The sequence below is a fragment of the Geospiza fortis genome, unplaced genomic scaffold (genome assembly GCF_000277835.1).
Source record: "Geospiza fortis unplaced genomic scaffold, GeoFor_1.0 scaffold171, whole genome shotgun sequence".
Classification (NCBI taxonomy): Eukaryota; Metazoa; Chordata; class Aves; order Passeriformes; family Thraupidae; genus Geospiza; species Geospiza fortis.
This window is the reverse complement of record NW_005054313.1, coordinates 8611417-8617058: the sequence shown is the minus strand read 5'-3', so window position 1 is coordinate 8617058 and position 5642 is coordinate 8611417.

The following is a 5642-nucleotide window of genomic DNA, read 5'->3' as shown; positions in this document are numbered from 1 at the left end:
CCCGTGCGGGCTGGTGTAGGAAGGAAGGTGCTGTTTCGCAAACGCCGGGGAGATCGGCAGTACCGGGCTGGCCCCAGCTGTCTCTTAGTTGCGTCTTTCTCCTTTACGATTTCGTGTTTACCGTGCTCCTCCTCTGAGGAGGAAATGCTTCTACTGAGCATGGGCTGAGTGGCTTCTCTGGAATCGTCTGGGCAGAAAAAAATTCCGAGGAAATCTGACGGGTTGGGGTTTTGGAAGTTTGTAGGGAGTGGTCGGGTTTCAGTTTTGGAGTGTTTATTTTGAAAAGATGATGCGTGGCAGGAGTCTGCGTCTAGGCTGCTTTGGGAGGAAGGAAGAGGAGGGAGAATTGTTTCCTCATAGTAGCAGAGCTGCTTATCGCCTTGTCTGTTCAAGGACTCAGATTTTCGTAGGACAAGAGGTAAATGTTTGGATTATTTAAGATATCTTTCCTCTAATGTCATGCCTAGGAAAAAAAGCCAACAGGGAAACCATTTTGACTCAGTAAAGAAAAAATGAATTATTCTGAGCATCCATTGTTTTTGAATTCTCTTAAGGCAGATATGTGTCCTTCAAAGAGCGTTCTTCTGCCTAGAATGTAACTTTTCACGTGAACTGTGTACTTTCTGAGGAACATTCTAAGTATTAGAACATAATCCATTAAGTGTTAAGCAGCAGAACTTCCTATTGAATACTGGAAAATACCTCTTACATACTTATTTAACAGTGGAGATTTGAGCAGTCATGATACCTGCTGGGACTGTGGAGCATGATTGTGTCAAGCTCTTCAGCATTCTGTTTTCATGAGTATAAATGTCAAAATACCGACTCATTTACATGCTTTACTAGAGAATAAGAAATTTATTTACCTAGGAAACTAATACAATAATAATTTTAACAGCATTTGCTTAGGTAAAAGCAGTGTAGTCAGTTGCACGTAAAAACTACCTTTGTATAGTTGTAAAATATTTTACTGCTTTCAATGAATCTGCCTTTATAGCCCAAGTGTTTGTGTTATGAACATTAAAACCTCGGACTTGGTTTAAGCTTTGCTTTCAATAGTTTGAGGAGTTTTCTTTGTTTTAATTAGCATCTAGTGATTTGTGATTTGACATGCAGATCTTCAGAGAAATTTTGTGTTGAGAGTGCCTTTTGAACAGGAGGGTTTTGTTGAGAAACACAGGATTTGTGATAAAGATTGCAGTGTGAAATGCTGTGTGCCATGTTTGACTGTCTGTCAGACAGGACTTGGCAGCAGCCTTGGATGTCTTCTGCAGTCACGAAGACACAAATCATCCTCAACACTGATACACAAATATAAGACATGGGGGGTTTCTTTTTCATTTTTTCTTTTTTTGTATCTTTTGGTCTGTGATGTTGTTACTCTGCCCATATTTTATGTGTTAATTTTTTTCCGGTGCTCTCTAGGAAAGAACGGGCATAGATTGGAACTTTCTTCATGTTTCCCTTATGGGGATTGACAAATGGTGCCAGTTAAGAAAGTCAAATTAAGTTCTGCAATTAGCAGAAGAAGATAATTTTGTGTTGTGACGCCCTAAAGCAGCCACGTGATTGTACATAAAGATGATGTTATGTTGTAGGTGTTTATATAGTAAAGAAGGAGTTAATGAAAATCTTAAGGGATGTTGCAGGACCATCTGGCGTTTCGTGGCCATGTCATTCACCAAGGAATAAAACCAAATAAGGTTTTTGAAGCTGAAATTAATTTTCTTCAGTCCAGCATGATAGTTCTTTAAGGCCTTTAAAAGCATCCTTCAGCTAACTTAGGTAGAACTGCAAATTAATTCAAGATGGTAAATGAAAAAACCCAAACAACCCAAACGCTCCCCCTCCAATCCAGCCCCTGTTAAAAGCAAATGTGATTTTCTATCAAGAAAACATTACACACAGAGCACGAGGAATAAAGTCAAGTGAAATGTATTCTTCAGCCTGTAATTCACATGCTTTGTTTTCCTCAATTTGCTGTTTGTTCAAAATTTCCACGTCTTGTGATCTGGCCTTTCTCATTCAGTGTTACAGACTAAGAAGAGCAATAAAAAATAAGCTGCTGGAATTCCAGATTGAAATGATGATGCTATTGAGGAATGCATTATTTCTTATCATGCCTCAGTTTTGTATTAGTGTAATGATTCCATCATCTTCATTGCTCAGCCTTTTGTCAGGTGATGGGAGCTGAGAACTCTATGATGTACTCTAGCTTTGTTACCCAGATAAGAATTTTGGAAAAAATACACTGCAGCCTTTACAGAAAATAAAGCAAAATGTTCATATTTTAGAGCTGTAGATAACCAGCTTGCCACTTGTATGATTGTGTTTTTTCTTTACATTTCCAACAGGCGCAGAAGAAGCTACGTGTGTGTAAAAATCTTTTCCATTTAAATATATAACAGATACCATCCCTTTAGGTAAAGGAGCACAGAAAATTGTGTACTTTATGAATATGGATAAATTATGTTTGAGAATATTTTCATGGAAAGGTGTGCAAATACTGATCCTGCAAATATGTCCTGTAACACAGAATGCTGCTAATACTATTAAATGGACATTTGGCTGTGTTTGCACAGCAGGGCCTTGCATTAAGGGGGGAAATAATTAACATTATGAATATATAAAAATGAACAAAGGTGGCATTTCTCATTTATTTTTAAAGCAGTGTCTTGTAGTGATATGTTTTGCTTGCTTCAGAACCAAAGGAACTCTGGCCAGTGATGCTGGACTGTGTCTGGTCACTTCTCTGTGACTAGTGGTGAATTGGGAGTGGAACAGAAATTGCGCAGAGTTGTGAAAGAAAAGAAATTTTCTGGGCTATTGGCCAAGTGTAAGCATTCCAGACACTGCAGAGATTTCAGGGCCCTGATGCTTGAAAGTATTGCATCCCAAACTTGCTGAACTGAGAGTGGCTTAGGAGCAGATGCTGTAATTTGTCAGTGATCAGTGATGTTGAGCTTGAACAGTTCTGCTGCAGGGCCTGACACAGCAGAGGAGGGAGCTCAGCACTGAGGGTGCTTGGTTGTCTGAGCTGATGCTTCTTGCTCAAAACTTTGCTGGTTAGTGGCTGCAGTGCTGTAATTAAAAGTTGGGCTGCCCTCCAGAAGAAGCCATCCGGCTCCAGATTTGCTGTTTGAGCATAGCAGGAATAGTAAATCTTAAGAAATGCAAACTTTCTGGTGATGTTCCCTTTTTAGAGAGTAGCTTGAGGGAGAGTTTGTCTGTGTTCAGAAATGTAGCAAGAATCTTCATGGGATTTCTCAAAATGTGAGGTCTGCTTGTTACATTTCTTTGGACTCTTCCTTTAAAGTATTTAATGTTGGCATACATGTTCCACCAGTGTGTCCAGTGGCAGTCCATGGATGTTTTCCTCAAATAATTCTTCTCTGTCATGTCTGCATCAGAAGGCGACAATTCTACATCATTCTTAGTGGAAGAATTTAGGGGAATGTTTTTAATTAAATTACAGTAATTTCCATTGCTTAAGTTGAGAATTACATGGCACTGTATGGCTCTTCACTTAAGAGTGTCTTTTGCTTCTAGTGTTGCCTGTAAGTTTGCAGCAGTACACTTACAGTAATTCCTTATTTCACACCAGGTCAAGGGACATTCGTGGTAGTTTTTCTTCTCCTCGCAGAACTGCATCCATTAAAATGTGACTGCAAGGCTCTGCAGTGAGAAAGCACCCTAGCAATACCTTAGTAGCTGTAAGGATTTTTTGTGAAATTGATTGCTGCTCTGCTTAATTAAATGTTTTGGCTCTCATGGTGGGCAGTAGCCAAATACTAGTAAAAGTCATGAGAAATGGGCAAGCATGGGAGTGTTCTTTTCTTTGACAGATAAAGTGAATTTAAAACTATGTTTCGAAATTTGTGCTCTTTATGATTAGGGGAAGATGAAGACTTAAATGTTCTATGTGTGGTTCTTGGTTTTGTTTTGTTTTGATTTTTTTAAACAGTCTATTTCAAACAACAGCTTAAACTAATAATTTTGTTTCAACAAAACTAATTTTAACAGAGATTTTTAGGATATTCTTTTAGTTGTAAATAACTGAGATGCCTGTAATAAATTCAGCCAAAACTGTTCAAAGGGAAGAGAGGAAGACTCCAGAAGAGGAGGAGCGTGTATGGGAGGAAAAGAAGGCAAGGTAACAGGCTGGGAGTAGCAGGAGGGCATGGAGTAATTCTTGGGGAAATTACTTCAAGCAGGGGCGTGAGAAGCCTGTGCTGCTTTGCCTTGGCACTTGGTGCTGGAGGGCGGGCACGGCTGCCTGGCCCTGTGTGTAACAGCCTCCCGAGGGAGCTGAGTGTGCCTCCGTGCAGCTGGGAATTGAAAAGCAGCAAGGAGCAACTCCAAGAACATTGATTCACTGCTCTCTGATGGTGATTGGTGAGGTGGTAGCGGGACAAATTGTGAGAGAGGTTCATGAAGTTCAAGGAGTCATGGGCAGAAGCTAATTGCAGGTATAACTTAGACTGACTGCAGGTGGGTTGCCTCATTAGCTGTGTTGTGGTAGCAAAGAGAACCACGTAAGCACTGCATCCTGTGTTAGTGCAAGCTCTTTGAATTCTTGGTGGTTTTTTGCTGGAGCACAGTAAAACATTGTTTACATGGCCTGTGAGCAGGTGTTTCTGAAGGAAGTATAAGCTCTCATATTTACCAGAACTGAAGACCTGCCACTGGCTAAAGCTCCAAAGGAAATACTTCAGTGCTAGGAATAGAAGGGGAGATGTTTACTCCTGGGAAGAAGTGACTGTAGTCTATAGACTTAAAAACCTGCTCCTGTGGTGGTCATTCCCAAACTGCCAGAGGTGGCTGTGGGGATTGGCATTTCCCAGAGTCCAGTTCTTTGACCTTCTCAACTATTCTTTACCCTATGTATTTTTTTTAATAAGGGAAATGGTTTTCTCTGGTTTCCTGCGAGTAAGCAAGAATTGATACATGAGGTTGATTTCTATTTCAGATTAGAAGTATCTTGGTTACATATCTTTCTTACTAACTGACTCTGCAGTGTCCTCATGTGTCACTTGTTTGTTTCACTTCTTGATTTATGAATGTTTATTTGATTTATATATCTTGTATCCTGCCATGTGCATAGTGTACTGAAAGGAGCTGGAGCAGCAGCTTCAGGAATAACTGAGATTTTCTGCTTTATCTCCTTGAATGGTCCTTTGGAGCCATTTGCTGTAGAGTGTCATGGATGTTAAAACTCGTAGGGGTACAAAGAGCCAAAAGGTAAATAAAAATCCATCTCTCTCATGATTAAACTGAGATTACAAATTGCTGAACCAGAGAGAGCACCCTGGGGAGGCATTAGTTTTTGTTTACCATGCTGTTTATGCTTTGTGTTGTCATTAGCTGCTCTTGAGGCCAAAATATAATGGCCAATGAATCTTCAATTTTACTAGACCAGAAGTGTTCTTATGTGAAAAATGTAGACAATTCTGTGCCATTGCTGTGCTTTATGCAGCACTTACTGTATGCCTTTGTATGGAAATGTGTGTTGTTTGTTGCTCTCCATTCTTTTGCAGCTGTGCTTTGCACAGGTGCCCTCTTGATTTCTGAGGAACAGAAAAAAAACTGTTTGATATTAGCTTGTCTTTAAAGAATAAACATAGTCATCTTTACCACTGATA